The 16,792-nt window shown below is 57.2% G+C and overlaps 1 protein-coding gene across 1 annotated transcript in view; it reads left to right on the top strand.

Moving 5' to 3' along the window:
- The window catches only part of LOC141072548 (transient receptor potential cation channel subfamily M member 2-like), a 493,704-nt gene that overhangs the window by 454,106 nt on the left and 22,806 nt on the right, over positions 1-16,792 (top strand). The window lies entirely within an intron of this gene.

The following is a 16,792-nucleotide window of genomic DNA, read 5'->3' as shown; positions in this document are numbered from 1 at the left end:
TGCACTGGGAGCGGAGCTGCGCTGGGACGGCTGAGTGTCGCACTGCGCTGGGAATGGAGCTGCGTTGGGACGGCTCAGTGTCATGCTGCGCTGGGAGCGGAGCTGCGTTGGGACGGCTGAGTGTCGCACTGCACTGGGAGCGGAGCTGCGTTGGGACGGCTCAGTGTCGCGCTGCGCTGGGAGCGGAGCTGCGTTGGGACGGCTGAGTGTCGCGCTGCGCTGGGAGCGGAGCTGCGTTGGGACGGCTGAGTGTCGCGCTGCGCTGGGAGCGGAGCTGCGTTGGGACGGCTGAGTGTCGCCCTGCGCTGGGAGCGGAGCTGCGTTGGGAAGGCTGAGTGTCGCACTGCGCTGGGAGCGGAGCTGCGTTGGGACAGCTGAGTGTCGCGCTGCTCTGGGAGTGGAGCTGCGTTGGGGTGGCTGAGAGTCTCTCTGCGCTGGGAGCGGAGCTGCGTTGGGACGGCTGAGTGTCGCACTGTGCTGGGAGCGGAGCTGCGTTGGGAAGGCTGAGTGTCGCACTGCGCTGGGAGCGGAGCTGCGTTGGGACGCTGAGTGTCGCGCTGCGCTGGGAGCGGAGCTGCGTTGGGACGGCTGAGTGTCGCCCTGCGCTGGGAGCGGAGCTGCGTTGGGAAGGCTGAGTGTCGCACTGCGCTGGGAGCGGAGCTGCGTTGGGACGGCTGAGTGTCACGCTGCGCTGGGAGTGGAGCTGCGTTGGGGTGGCTGAGAGTCTCTCTGCGCTGGGAGCGGAGCTGCGTTGGGACAGATGAGTGTCACGCTGCGCTGGGAGTGGAGCTGCGTTGGGGTGGCTGAGTGTCGCTCTGCGCTGGGAGTGGAGCTGCGTTGGGACGGCTGAGTGTCGCACTGCGCTGGGAGCGGAGCTGCGTTGGGACGGGTGAGTGTCGCGCTGCGCTGGGAGCGGAACTGCGTTGGGACGGCTGAGTGTCGCGCTGCGCTGGGAGCGGAGCTGCGTTGAGACAGCTGAGTGTCGCCCTGCGCTGGGAGCGGAGCTGCGTTGGGACGGCTGAGTGTCGCGCTGCGCTGGGAGCGTAGCTGCGTTGAGACGGCTGAGTGTCGCCGTGCGCTGGGAGCGGAGCTGCGTTGGGACGGCTGAGTGTCGCACTGCGCTGGGAGCGGAGCTGCGTTGGGACGGCTGAGTGTCGCACTGCGCTGGGAGCGGAGCTGCGTTTGGACGGCTGAGTGTCACACTGCGCTGGGAGCGGAGCTGCGTTGGGACGGCTGAGTGTCGCGCTGCGCTGGGAGCGGAGCTGCGTTTGGACGGCTGAGTGTCACACTGCGCTGGGAGCGGAGCTGCGTTGGGATGGCTGAGTGTCGCGCTGCGCTGGGAGCGGAGCTGCGTTGGGACGGCTGAGTGTCGCACTGCGCTGGGAGCGGAGCTGCGTTGGGACAGCTGAGTGTCGCGCTGCTCTGGGAGCGGAGCTGCGTTGGGACGGCTGAGTGTCGCACTGCGCTGGGAGCGGAGCTGCGTTGGGACCGCTGAGTGTCACGCTGCACTGGGAGCGGAGCTGCGCTGGGACGGCTGAGTGTCGCACTGCGCTGGGAACGGAGCTGCGTTGGGACGGCTCAGTGTCATGCTGCGCTGGGAGCGGAGCTGCGTTGGGACGGCTGAGTGTCGCGCTGCACTGGGAGCGGAGCTGCGCTGGGACGGCTGAGTGTCGGACTGCGCTGGGAGCGGAGCTGCGTTGGGACGGCTGAGTGTCATGCTGCGCTGGGAGCGGAGCTGCGTTGGGACGGCTGAGTGTCGCACAGCGCTGGGAGCGGAGCTACGTTGGGACGGCTGAGTGTCGCGCTGCGTTGAGACAGCTGAGTGTCGCCCTGCACTGGGAGCGGAGCTGCGTTGGGACGGCTGAGTGTCGCACTGCGCTGGGAGTGGAGCTGCGTTGGGACGGCTGAGTGTCGCACTGCACTGGGAGCGGAGCTGCGTTGGGACGGCTGAGTGTCACACTGCGCTGGGAGCGGAGCTGCGTTGGGACGGCTGAGTGTCGCGCTGCGTTGGGACGGCTGAGTGTCGCCCTGCGCTGGGAGCGGAGCTGCGTTGGGACGGCTGAGTGTCGCCCTGTGCTGGGAGCGGAGCTGTGTTGGGACGGCTGAGTGTCACGCTGTGCTGGGAGCGGAGCTGCGTTGGGACGGCTGAGTGTCGCGCTGCGCTGGGAGCGGAGCTGCGTTGGGACGCTGAGTGTCGCGCTGCGCTGGGAGCGGAGCTGCGTTGGGACGGCTGAGTGTCGCCCTGCGCTGGGAGCGGAGCTGCGTTGGGAAGGCTGAGTGTCGCACTGCGCTGGGAGCGGAGCTGCGTTGGGACAGCTGAGTGTCGCGCTGCTCTGGGAGCGGAGCTGCGTTGGGACGGCTGAGTGTCACGCTGCGCTGGGAGTGGAGCTGCGTTGGGGTGGCTGAGAGTCTCTCTGCGCTGGGAGCGGAGCTGCGTTGGGACAGATGAGTGTCACGCTGCGCTGGGAGTGGAGCTGCGTTGGGGTGGCTGAGTGTCGCTCTGCGCTGGGAGTGGAGCTGCGTTGGGACGGCTGAGTGTCGCACTGCGCTGGGAGCGGAGCTGCGTTGGGACGGGTGAGTGTCGCGCTGCGCTGGGAGCGGAACTGCGTTGGGACGGCTGAGTGTCGCGCTGCGCTGGGAGCGGAGCTGCGTTGAGACAGCTGAGTGTCGCCCTGCGCTGGGAGCGGAGCTGCGTTGGGACGGCTGAGTGTCGCGCTGCGCTGGGAGCGTAGCTGCGTTGAGACGGCTGAGTGTCGCCGTGCGCTGGGAGCGGAGCTGCGTTGGGACGGCTGAGTGTCGCACTGCGCTGGGAGCGGAGCTGCGTTGGGACGGCTGAGTGTCGCACTGCGCTGGGAGCGGAGCTGCGTTTGGACGGCTGAGTGTCACACTGCGCTGGGAGCGGAGCTGCGTTGGGACGGCTGAGTGTCGCGCTGCGCTGGGAGCGGAGCTGCGTTTGGACGGCTGAGTGTCACACTGCGCTGGGAGCGGAGCTGCGTTGGGATGGCTGAGTGTCGCGCTGCGCTGGGAGCGGAGCTGCGTTGGGACGGCTGAGTGTCGCACTGCGCTGGGAGCGGAGCTGCGTTGGGACAGCTGAGTGTCGCGCTGCTCTGGGAGCGGAGCTGCGTTGGGACGGCTGAGTGTCGCACTGCGCTGGGAGCGGAGCTGCGTTGGGACCGCTGAGTGTCACGCTGCACTGGGAGCGGAGCTGCGCTGGGACGGCTGAGTGTCGCACTGCGCTGGGAACGGAGCTGCGTTGGGACGGCTCAGTGTCATGCTGCGCTGGGAGCGGAGCTGCGTTGGGACGGCTGAGTGTCGCGCTGCACTGGGAGCGGAGCTGCGCTGGGACGGCTGAGTGTCGGACTGCGCTGGGAGCGGAGCTGCGTTGGGACGGCTGAGTGTCATGCTGCGCTGGGAGCGGAGCTGCGTTGGGACGGCTGAGTGTCGCACAGCGCTGGGAGCGGAGCTACGTTGGGACGGCTGAGTGTCGCGCTGCGTTGAGACAGCTGAGTGTCGCCCTGCACTGGGAGCGGAGCTGCGTTGGGACGGCTGAGTGTCGCACTGCGCTGGGAGTGGAGCTGCGTTGGGACGGCTGAGTGTCGCACTGCACTGGGAGCGGAGCTGCGTTGGGACGGCTGAGTGTCACACTGCGCTGGGAGCGGAGCTGCGTTGGGACGGCTGAGTGTCGCGCTGCGTTGGGACGGCTGAGTGTCGCCCTGCGCTGGGAGCGGAGCTGCGTTGGGACGGCTGAGTGTCGCCCTGTGCTGGGAGCGGAGCTGTGTTGGGACGGCTGAGTGTCACGCTGTGCTGGGAGCGGAGCTGCGTTGGGACGGCTGAGTGTCGCGCTGCGCTGGGATCGGAGTTGCGTTGGGACGGCTGAGTGTCGCGCTGCGCTGGGAGCGGAGCTGCGTTGGGACGGCTGAGTGTCACACTGCGCTGGGAGCGGAGCTGCGTTGGGACGGCTGAGTGTCGCGCTGCGTTGGGACGGCTGAGTGTCGCCCTGCGCTGGGAGCGGAGCTGCGTTGGGACGGCTGAGTGTCGCCCTGTGCTGGGAGCGGAGCTGTGTTGGGACGGCTGAGTGTCACGCTGTGCTGGGAGCGGAGCTGCGTTGGGACGGCTGAGTGTCGCGCTGCGCTGGGAGCGGAGTTGCGTTGGGACGGCTGAGTGTCGCGCTGCGCTGGGAGCGGAGCTGCGTTGGGACGGCTGAGTGTCGCGCTGCGCTGGGAGCGGAGCTGCGTTGGGACGGCTGAGTGTCGCGCTGCGCTGGGAGCGGAGCTGCGTTGGGACGCTGAGTGTCGCGCTGCGCTGGGAGCGGAGCTGCGTTGGGACGGCTGAGTGTCGCCCTGCGCTGGGAGCGGAGCTGCGTTGGGAAGGCTGAGTGTCGCACTGCGCTGGGAGCGGAGCTGCGTTGGGACAGCTGAGTGTCGCGCTGCTCTGGGAGCGGAGCTGCGTTGGGACGGCTGAGTGTCACGCTGCGCTGGGAGTGGAGCTGCGTTGGGGTGGCTGAGAGTCTCTCTGCGCTGGGAGCGGAGCTGCGTTGGGACAGCTGAGTGTCACGCTGCGCTGGGAGTGGAGCTGCGTTGGGGTGGCTGAGTGTCGCTCTGCGCTGGGAGGGGAGCTGCGTTGGGACGGCTGAGTGTCGCACTGCGCTGGGAGCGGAGCTGCGTTGGGACGGGTGAGTGTCGCGCTGCGCTGGGAGCGGAGCTGCGTTGGGACGGCTGAGTGTCGCGCTGCGCTGGGAGCGGAGCTGCGTTGAGACAGCTGAGTGTCGCCCTGTGCTGGGAGCGGAGCTGCGTTGGGACGGCTGAGTGTCGCGCTGCGCTGGGAGCGTAGCTGCGTTGAGACGGCTGAGTGTCGCCCTGCGCTGGGAGTGGAGCTGCGTTGGGACGGCTGAGTGTCGCACTGCGCTGGGAGCGGAGCTGCGTTGGGACGGCTGAGTGTCGCGCTGCGCTGGGAGCGGAGCTGCGTTTGGACGGCTGAGTGTCACACTGCGCTGGGAGCGGAGCTGCGTTGGGACGGCTGAGTGTCGCGCTGCGCTGGGAGCGGAGCTGCGTTTGGACGGCTGAGTGTCACACTGCGCTGGGAGCGGAGCTGCGTTGGGATGGCTGAGTGTCGCGCTGCGCTGGAAGCGGAGCTGCGCTGGGACGGCTGAGTGTCGCACTGCGCTGGGAGCGGAGCTGCGTTGGGACGGCTTAGTGTCATGCTGCGCTGGGAGCGGAGCTGCGTTGGGACGGCTGAGTGTCGCACTGCGCTGGGAGCGGAGCTGCGTTGGGACGGCTGAGTGTCGCCCTGCGCTGGGAGTGGAGCTGCGTTGGGATGGCTGAGTGTTGCGCTGCGCTGAGAGCGGAGCTGCGTTGGGACGACTGAGTGTCGCGCTGCGCTGGGAGGGGAGCTGCGCTGGGACGGCTGAGTGTCGCACTGCGCCGGGAGCGGAGCTGCGTTGGGACGGCTGAGTGTCGCGCTGCGTTGGGACGGCTGAGTGTCGCCCTGCGCTGGGAGCGGAGCTGCGTTGGGACGGCTGAGTGTCGCGCTGCGTTGGGACGGCTGAGTGTCGCCCTGCGCTGGGAGCGGAGCTGCGTTGGGACGGCTGAGTGTCGCCCTGCGCTGGGAGCGGAGCTGCGTTGGGACGGCTGAGTGTCACGCTGCGTTGGGACGGCTGAGTGTCGCCCTGCGCTGGGAGCGGAGCTGCGTTGGGACGGCTGAGTGTCGCCCTGCGCTGGGAGCGGAGCTGCGTTGGGACGGCTGAGTGTCGCACTGCGCTGGGAGCGGAGCTGCGTTGGGACGGCTGAGTGTCGCACTGCGCTGGGAGCGGAGCTGCGTTGGGACGGCTGAGTGTCGCCCTGCGTTGGGAGCGGAGCTGCGTTGGGGTGGTTGAGTGTCGCCCTGCGCTGGGAGCGGAGCTGCGTTGGGACGGCTGAGTGTCGCGCTGCGTTGGGACGGCTGAGTGTCGCCCTGCGCTGGGAGCGGAGCTGCGTTGGGACGGCTGAGTGTCGCCCTGGGCTGGGAGCGGAGCTGCGTTGGGACGGCTGAGTGTCGCACTGCGCTGGGAGCGGAGCTGCGTTGGGACGGCTGAGTGTCGCCCTGCGCTGGGAGCGGAGCTGCGTTGGGACGGCTGAGTGTCGCACTGCGCTGGGAGCGGAGCTGCGTTGGGACGGGTGAGTGTCGCGCTGCGCTGGGAGCGGAGTTGCGCTGGGACGGCTGAGTGTCGCACTGCGCTGGGAGCGGAGCTGCGTTGGGACGGCTGAGTGTCATGCTGCGCTGGGAGCGGAGCTGCGTTGGGACGGCTGAGTGTCGCACTGCGCTGGGAGCGGAGCTGCGTTGGGACGGCTGAGTGTCGCGCTGCGTTGAGACAGCTGAGTGTCGCCCTGCACTGGGAGCGGAGCTGCGTTGGGACGGCTGAGTGTCGCACTGCGCTGGGAGTGGAGCTGCGTTGGGACGGCTGAGTGTCGCACTGCGCTGGGAGCGGAGCTGCGTTGGGACGGCTGAGTGTCGCACTGCACTGGGAGCGGAGCTGCGTTGGGACGGCTGAGTGTCGCACTGCACTGGGAGCGGAGCTGCGTTGGGACGGCTGAGTGTCACTGCGCTGGGAGCGGAGCTGCGTTGGGACGGCTGAGTGTCGCACTGCGCTGGGAATGGAGCTGCGTTGGGACGGCTGAGTGTCGCACTGCACTGGGAGCGGAGCTGCGTTGGGACGGCTGAGTGTCACACTGCGCTGGGAGCGGAGCTGCGTTGGGACGGCTGAGTGTCGCACTGTGCTGGGAGCGGAGCTGCGTTGGGACGGCTGAGTGTCGCCCTGCGCTGGGAGCGGAGTTGCGTTGGGACGACTGAGTGTCGCGCTGCGCTGGGAGCGGAGCTGCGTTGGGACGGCTGAGTGTCGCGCTGCGCTGGGAGCGGAGCTGCGTTGGGACGGCTGAGTGTCGCACTGCACTGGGAGCGGAGCTGCGTTGGGACGGCTGAGTCACGCGCTGCGCTGGGAGTGGAGCTGCGTTGAGACAGCTGAGTGTCGCCCTGCGCTGGGAGCGGAGCTGCGTTGGGACGGCTGAGTGTCGCGCTGCGCTGGGAGCGGAGCTGCGTTGGGACGGCTGAGTGTCGCCCTGCGCTGGGAGCGGAGCTGCGTTGGGACGGCTGAGTGTCGCCCTGCGCTGGGAGCGGAGCTGCGTTGGGACGGCTGAGTGTCGCCCTGCGCTGGGAGCGGAGCTGCGTTGGGACGGCTGAGTGTCGCGCTGCGCTGGGAGCGGAGCTGCGTTGGGACGGCTGAGTGTCGCGCTGTGCTGGGAGCGGAGCTGCGTTGGGACGGCTGAGTGTCGCGCTGCGATGGGAGCGGAGCTGCATTGGATGGAAGTGATGGGTGGTTACCAGACACTGATGATGAACGTGATGGGTGGTTATCAGACGCTGATGATGAAGGTGATGGGTGGTTATCAGACACTGATGATGAAGGTGATGGGTGGTCACCAGACACTGATGATGAAGGTGATGGGTGGTTATCAGACACTGATGATGAAGGTGATGGGTGGTTATCAGACGCTGATGATGAAGGTGATGGGTGGTTATCAGACACTGATGATGAAGGCGATGGGTGGTTATCAGACACTGATGATGAAGGCGGTGGGTGGTTATCAGACTCTGATGATGAAGGTGATGGGTGGTTATCAGACACTGATGATGAAGGCGGTGGGTGGTTATCAGACACGGATGATGAAGGTGATGGGTGGTTATCAGACGGTGATGATGAAGGTGATGGGTGGTTATCAGACACTGATGATGAAGGTGATGGGTGGTTATCAGACACTGATGATGAAGGTGATGGGTGGTTATCAGACACTGATGATGAAGGCGATGGGTGGTTATCAGACACTGATGATGAAGGTGATGGGTGGTTATCAGACGGTGATGATGAAGGTGATGGGTGGTTATCAGACACTGATGATGAAGGCGGTGGGTGGTTATCAGACACTGATGATGAAGGTGATGGGTGGTTATCAGACACTGATGATGAAGGCGGTGGGTGGTTATCAGACACGGATGATGAAGGTGATGGGTGGTTATCAGACGCTGATGATGAAGGCGATGGGTGGTTATCAGACACTGATGATGAAGGTGATGGGTGGTTATCAGACACTGATGATGAAGGTGATGGGTGGTTATCAGACACTGATAATGAAGGTGATGGGTCGTTATCAGACGCTGATGATGAAGGTGATGGGTGGTTATCAGACACTAATGATGAAGGTGATGGGTGGTTATCAGACACTGATGATGAAGGTGATGGGTGGTTATCAGACACTGATGATGAAGGTGATGGGTGGTTATCAGACACTGATGATGAAGGTGATGGGTGGTTATCAGACACTGATGATGAAGGTGATGGGTGTTATCAGACGCTGATGATGAAGGTGATGGGTGGTTATCAGACACTGATGATGAAGGCGATGGGTGGTTATCAGACACTGATGATGAAGGTGATGGGTGGTTATCAGACACTGATGATGAAGGTGATGGGTGGTTATCAGATGCTGATGATGAAGGTGATGGGTGGTATCAGACGCTGATGATGAAGGTGATGGGTGGTTATCAGACACTGATGATGAAGGTGATGGGTGTTATCAGATGCTGATGATGAAGGTGATGGGTGGTTATCAGACGCTGATGATGAAGGTGATGGGTGGTTATCAGACACTGATGATGAAGGCGATGGGTGGTTATCAGATGCTGATGATGAAGGTGATGGGTGGTATCAGACACTGATGATGAAGGTGATGGGTGTTATCAGACGCTGATGATGAAGGTGATGGGTGGTTATCAGACACTGATGATGAAGGCGATGGGTGGTTATCAGATGCTGATGATGAAGGTGATGGGTGGTATCAGACACTGATGATGAAGGTGATGGGTGTTATCAGACGCTGATGATGAAGGTGATGGGTGGTTATCAGACACTGATGATGAAGGCGATGGGTGGTTATCAGACACTGATAATGAAGGTGATGGGTGGTTATCAGACACTGATGATGAAGGTGATGGGTGGTTATCAGACGGTGATGATGAAGGTGATGGGTGGTTATCAGACACTGATGATGAAGGCGATGGGTGGTTATCAGACACTGATGATGAAGGTGATGGGTGGTTATCAGACACTGATGATGAAGGTGATGGGTGGTTATCAGACGCTGATGATGAAGGTGATGGGTGGTTATCAGACACTGATGATGAAGGTGATGGGTGGTTATCAGACGCTGATGATGAAGGTGATGGGTGGTTATCAGACACTGATGATGAAGGTGATGGGTGGTTATCAGACACTGATGATGAAGGTGATGGGTGGTTATCAGACGCTGATGATGAAGGTGATGGGTGGTTATCAGACACTGATGATGAAGGTGATGGGTGGTTATCAGACGCTGATGATGAAGGTGATGGGTGGTTATCAGACACTGATGATGAAGGTGTTGGGTGGTTATCAGACGCTGATGATGAAGGTGATGGGTGGTTATCAGACGCTGATGATGAAGGTGATGGGTGGTTATCAGACGCTGATGATGAAGGTGATGGGTGGTTATCAGACGCTGATGATGAAGGTGATGGGTGGTTATCAGACGCTGATGATGAAGGTGATGGGTGGTTATCAGACACTGATGATGAAGGTGATGGGTGGTTATCAGACACTGATGATGATGGTGATGGGTCATTATCAGACACTGATGATAAAGGTGATGGGTGGTTATCAGACACTGATGATGAAGGTGATGGGTGGTATCAGACGCTGATGATGAAGGTGATGGGTCATTATCAGACACTGATGATGAAGGTGATGGGTGGTTATCAGACGCTGATTATGAAGGTGATGGGTGGTTTTCAGACACTGATGATGAAGGTGATGGGTGGTTATCAGACGCTGATGATGAAGGTGATGGGTGGTTATCAGACACTGATGATGAAGGTGATGGGTGGTATCAGACACTGATGATAAAGGTGATGGGTGGTATCAGACACTGATGATAAAGGTGATGGGTGGTTATCAGACACTGATAATGAAGGTGATGGGTGGTTATCAGACGCTGATGATGAAGGTGATGGGTGGTTATCAGACACTGATAATGAAGGTGATGGGTCGTTATCAGACGCTGATGATGAAGGTGATGGGTGGTTATCAGACGCTGATGATGAAGGTGATGGGTGGTTATCAGACGCTGATGATGAAGGTGATGGGTGGTTATCAGACACTGATGATGAAGGTGATGGGTGGTTATCAGACGCTGATGATGAAGGTGATGGGTGGTTATCAGACGCTGATGATGAAGGTGATGGGTGGTTATCAGACGCTGATGATGAAGGTGATGGGTGGTTATCAGACGCTGATGATGAAGGTGATGGGTGGTTATCAGACGCTGATGATGAAGGTGATGGGTGGTTATCAGACACTGATGATGAAGGTGATGGGTGGTTATCAGACACTGATGATGATGGTGATGGGTCATTATCAGACACTGATGATAAAGGTGATGGGTGGTTATCAGACACTGATGATGAAGGTGATGGGTGGTATCAGACGCTGATGATGAAGGTGATGGGTCATTATCAGACACTGATGATGAAGGTGATGGGTGGTTATCAGACGCTGATTATGAAGGTGATGGGTGGTTTTCAGACACTGATGATGAAGGTGATGGGTGGTTATCAGACGCTGATGATGAAGGTGATGGGTGGTTATCAGACACTGATGATGAAGGTGATGGGTGGTATCAGACACTGATGATAAAGGTGATGGGTGGTATCAGACACTGATGATAAAGGTGATGGGTGGTTATCAGACACTGATAATGAAGGTGATGGGTGGTTATCAGACGCTGATGATGAAGGTGATGGGTGGTTATCAGACGCTGATGATGAAGGTGATGGGTGGTATCAGACACTGATGATAAAGGTGATGGGTGGTTACCAGACACTGATGATGAAGGTGATGGGTGGTTATCAGACACTGATGATGAAGGTGATGGGTGGTTATCAGACACTGATAATGAAGGTGATGGGTCGTTATCAGACGCTGATGATGAAGGTGATGGGTGGTTATCAGACACTGATAATGAAGGTGATGGGTTGTTATCAGACACTGATGATGAAGGGGATGGGTCGTTATCAGACACTGATGATAAAGGTGATGGGTGGTTATCAGACACTGATAATGAAGGTGATGGGTGGTTATCAGACACTGATGATGAAGGTGATCGGTGGTTATCAGACACTGATGATGAAGGTGATGGGTGGTTATCAGACGCTGATGATGAAGGTGATGGGTGGTATCAGACACTGATGATGAAGGTGATGGGTGGTTATCAGACACTGATGATAAAGGTGATGGGTGGTTATCAGACGCTGATTATGAAGGCGGTGGGTGGTTATCAGACGCTGATGATGAAGGTGATGGGTGGTATCAGACACTGATGATGAAGGTGATGGGTGGTTATCAGACACTGATAATGAAGGTGATGGGTGGTTATCATACCAGACACTGATGATGAAGGTGATGGGTGGTTATCAGACACTGATGATGAAGGTGATGGGTGGTTATCAGACACTGATAATGAAGGTGATGGGTCGTTATCAGACGCTGATGATGAAGGTGATGGGTGGTTATCAGACACTGATGATGAAGGTGATGGGTGGTTATCAGACGCTGATGATGAAGGTGATGGGTGGTTATCAGACACTGATAATGAAGGTGATGGGTGGTTACCAGACACTGATGATGAAGTTGATGGGTGGTTATCAGACAATGATGATGAAGGTGATGGGTGGTTATCAGACACTGATGATAAAGGTGATGGGTGGTTATCAGACACTGATGATGAAGGTGATGGGTGGTTATCAGACACTGATGATGAAGGTGATGGGTGGTTATCAGACGCTGATGATGAAGGTGATGGGTGGTTATCAGACACTGATGATGAAGGTGATGGGTGGTTATCAGACACTGATGATGAAGGTGATGGGTGGTTATCAGACGCTGATGATAAAGGTGATGGGTGGTTATCAGACACTGATGATGAAGGTGATGGGTGGTTATCAGACACTGATGATGAAGGTGATGGGTGGTTATCAGACGCTGATGATGAAGGTGATGGGTGGTTATCAGGCGCTGATGATAAAGGTGATGGGTGGTTATCAGACACTGATGATGAAGGTGATGGGTGGTTATCAGACACTGATGATAAAGGTGATGGGTGGTTATCAGACACTGATGATGAAGGTGATGGGTGGTTATCAGACACTGATGATGAAGGTGATGGGTGGTTATCAGACACTGATGATAAAGGTGATGGGTGGTTATCAGACGCTGATGATGAAGGTGATGGGTGGTTATCAGACACTGATGATGAAGGTGATGGGTGATCATCAGATACTGGTGATGAAGGTGATGGGTGGTTATCAGACACTGATGATGAAGGTGATGGGTGATTATCAGACACTGATGATAAAGGTGATGGGTGGTTATCAGACACTCATGATGAAGGTGATGGGTGGTTACCAGACAATGATGATGAAGGTGATGGGTGGTTATCAGACACTGATGATGAAGGTGATGGGTGGTTATCAGACACTGATGATGAAGGTGATGGGTGGTTACCAGACGCTGATGATGAAGGTGATGGGTGGTTATCAGACGCTGATGATGAAGGTGATGGGTGGTTATCAGACACTGATGATGAAGGTGATGGGTGGTTATCAGACGCTGATGATGAAGGTGATGGGTGGTTATCAGACGCTGATGATGAAGGTGATGGGTGGTTATCAGACGCTGATGATGAAGGTGATGGGTGGTTACCAGACGCTGATGATGAAGGTGATGGGTGGTTATCAGACACTGATGATGAAGGTGATGGGTGGTTATCAGACACTGATGATGAAGGTGATGGGTGGTTATCAGCCGCTGATGATGAAGGTGATGGGTGGTTATCAGCCGCTGATGATGAAGGTGATGGGTGGTTATCAGCCGCTGATGATGAAGGTGATGGGTAATCATCAGATACTGGTGATGGAGCTGATGGGTGATCATCAGATACTGGTGATGGAGCTGATGGGTGATCATCAGACACTGATGATGAAGCTGACGAGTAGTCAGCAGATACTGATGATCGAGGCGACAGGCGGTGACCAGATACTGATGAGATTTAGATTTCCTTTTTATTGATTGACTTTGTATTCTAATTGATAAAAAACTATTCCTACTTCTATTTTTGAAAGCTTTCTTACTTTTCAGCAGTTTCTCCTACACGTGCCTAAACCTTTTTGCACAGGCCTGTATATGTCACTTTTGACCAATCAAACATTGTTGCAGCCAAAGTTCCCAATATAAAGTGCAAAACCCCAGCTGGTGTTAGGATCTATGAACATGAGTAGGAGCAAGCAAATGTAGAGATGTTCCCCAAGATGAATGTCTGAGGAAAGGAAGGCTGTGGCAGATGTTGTATATCTGGAGGCAAAACAACTGGGGTTCCTTCCTTTGGGCAGAGAAGTCTCGCACAGCCTGGAACACTGGAACCCATTGGCATGTATCAAGTAGCATAACATGTCCAGATTAATCCTCAGTATCCCATGGCAATTGCATGGAAGTCATTGAAGCAGCGTTCCCCGAGGCGCAGGCGCTTCTGCTCTAAACTCCGAGTCAGGCTTACACATAGCTTCATCCCTTCAGTGTCGTCTATGGGTTCCCACTGACTCACAGACACTCCTTTCCTGGACCTCCAGCTCAGTAGCTCTGAAGATGTCCTCTCGTTCCTCACCACTCCACCTCTTCCAGGTATATGGAGCTGACTTTTAGTTCTCTGCCACGTTCTTTTCTTTCTTTCTTCTCATCCTCAGTTCTTCCTACACATAGCTCACGCCGATACTCTCTACGTCCAGCCCTATACCAAACTAACAAGAACCAGGCGCTAGCTTTCCCTTAATGCCTTGCATCTGTGGCGCCCCTGAGGAGTCAGTTGCCACAGAGGTACTGCACCTTCTCCTGAGGTGTGGTACTCCACCATCCAGGTAAGTTGGAGGCTCCTGACCACGCTCCAACACCTGCACCCATCATCACAAAGTAGTGTAGCAAAGCCACATTGCGGCTCCCTGCTTGGAGTGTAGCAGAGCACCATTGGTGGTTCCCTGCTTGGAACACGAAACGTGCTGGGAGGCGGGTGGAGTTGAGAATACATAAAAGAGCGGGAAGGTTTAGGATTTCAGTCAGTCAGTCAGTGAGTCGGAAGAAAGAGGATCCCTGAGAGCGGGATGGAGGAAGGAGTGCTGCAGCAGACCTCAGTGACCCGGGTCTGCTGGCATGGGAAAGGAAAGGAGAAAGACATTGAAGTGAAACCTGATCTTCCATAAGAAGGAAAGACAAGTACGGAACGTAGGAGTAAAGGGGAACAGAGGACGTGGGTTAGAAGAGAACCCTGCCTAGAAGTTCTAAGCACAAGGCCGGGGCCCGGTCCCCGAGGTTGTATGGACACTAATGGTTCTGCAGCAGACACCGGAGGAGTAGTGGGCTGTAAATGCACTACTCCCATCTAAGACTTGGGGCACAACAGCAACATTGATAGTGAGCCGGGACTCAGGAGTAAGGAGTCCCCGAAGCAGGCTACAGCTGTCTGCCGTACATGTTTAGTTCATAGGAACATCTGATAAGAGGAACTCCAGTGTAACTCAGTACTAGGAGATCTTCACACTTAAAGGCGCTATAAGAGGAGACGTTCAGAAAGGCACATGTTGGCGGAGTGTTGGAAGGGAGGATTCCATCTTGCCTGGAGGTTGACCGAGTCCCTGATCCGGAGGACACAGCACGGAGGCAGGCACCTGTGTGTACTACAGACTGTGAGTAAAGCTTTGGAACGACAAGCCCTGGTGTCCTCCACTCATTCCGGCGCCAACACCCTCAGCACTGCTACATTTCTGCACCATCTAAGTCTCCCAACTATCACCTCCATCTACACTGCCCTGGGACTACAGCTTCACCAGTGGGGAGCTTTAACATCTTGGCTGCACCACACCACCAGTCCCAGCGGATCTGCATGCAGCGTCGGCTTAACACCTCAATTGCCGAACACCACAGGTGGCGTCACGAACTATTCATTCAATTAACTACATTCCACCATTCAATCTCCCTATTACTTGGGTGCCCAGGGCCACGGACCGGGTGACCGCTGCTGTGACACATCCCGCTGATACCGGCCTGGTACCGAGTACCCCACGGCCCTGGGAGGGCGACCCATATCTCCTTCCACCATCTAGGCTGACCAGCTGCTAACCTTCACAGCCCAGAACAGGGGAATAGAACGGAATCACAGAAAGTACTGGACAAACAAAAACCCGTAACAAGAAGGACAGTTTACGAGTTTTCAGGTTGCCAGAAATCTTTCACCCCTTTACAGACAGGTACAGATGTACTCAAAAGTTTACACACCCTGGCAGAGTTTTTGCTTTCTTGGCCTTTTTTCAGAGAATATGAATGATAACACCAAACCTTTTCCTCCACTCATGGTCAGTGGTCGGGTGAAGTCATTTATTGTCAGACTGCTGTGTTTTCTCCTCTTAAATCATAATGACAGCCCCAGATATCCAAAGACTGGTAGCAGTCTGCACTTACTACCTGAATACTCAGACTTTACGCAGCTGCCTAAGCCAGCCTTAAAAGGTCTTGGAACTTGACATGACAGATGAGTGCTGGATTACAATGGTAACTCAACACACACGAGAGCAGAAAGAGCAGACTACCGGGTAATGAGGATCCATGGATCATGGATTAATAAGAGTCTGGAGGAGTAGAGTTGTTAGCACCACGCCGGGTCCCTGCTCTAACAGGCAGGGTCTCCGGTGTGTCAGTTCTCTCACCCGTGCTCTCTTCCATATGCTCTGCATGCTCCTAGCAGCACTTCCAGCTCCGGGCCTCTAGCCGTGCACTCGCTATTTCCTCCCCAGTCAATGGTTATTACGCATTATGTATATATTGCTTCCTCTCCACTGGGGAGGTGCCTGAGCAACCTTCCTGTTTTGCTGTCAAAGTTGTGTAAGGTTGCATACCTGTCCCTGCTGCACTCCAGTGCAAATCCTGCCTGCTGCACTCTGAGGCAAATTGTGCCTGCTCCACTCTGATGCAAACTCTGCTGCATTCTGATACAAACTCTGCCAGCTGCTCTCCAGTCTGTCCTTCGGGTTCAGCTGCTGCGCGTCCATTGGTCTGTCCTGGAGTGGCACCTGGTGTTCATCGGGAGCCAAGTCTAACCTCACCATCAGAGGCTCTAGTGAACAGCCCGATGCTCGCTTAGTCACGCCCCTCCAGGCTCTCCACGGTCCGTGGCACATTGGTTCCACAAACCACGTCAGTGACAATAGTGATATCAGGAGGTGGCAAAGTGGGCTGGAGGAGGATAGAGAACCTGGGCAAAACAAAAGGGACTAGACTGAGGGGTTTGAGGAAAAGGACTGAAGGCTGTGGAGGGGACAGGCAAGTTTGGAAGAACATATGGATCTGAAGGAATAAAGAAGGTGTAGAGTGACACTGGGGAAAGAAGGAGACATGGGGTAAAGAGACCTGAGAGAGAAGGGTCTTAAGGAAGACACAGCAGCCCGGAGCAGTAAAGAGGTATCTGGAGAGAGCCGATGGTTTGGAGGTCCATGCTGGGTCCATCCATGGAGAACATGTGCACATTCATTCACGCTGAGACTTCATGTCAATGGCAGGATCCCGTAGCTGTTGACGGCTTGGAACAGTGCGGGTGTGCGGCTATAAGGCCACTCTCGCTACTGGTGCAGCAGG

This window comes from Dendrobates tinctorius, unplaced genomic scaffold (genome assembly GCF_039654945.1).
Source record: "Dendrobates tinctorius isolate UK_male_01 unplaced genomic scaffold, ASM3965494v1 ptg000275l, whole genome shotgun sequence".
NCBI lineage: Eukaryota > Metazoa > Chordata > Amphibia > Anura > Dendrobatidae > Dendrobates > Dendrobates tinctorius.
This window is presented reverse-complemented; position numbering and strand designations above follow the sequence as displayed.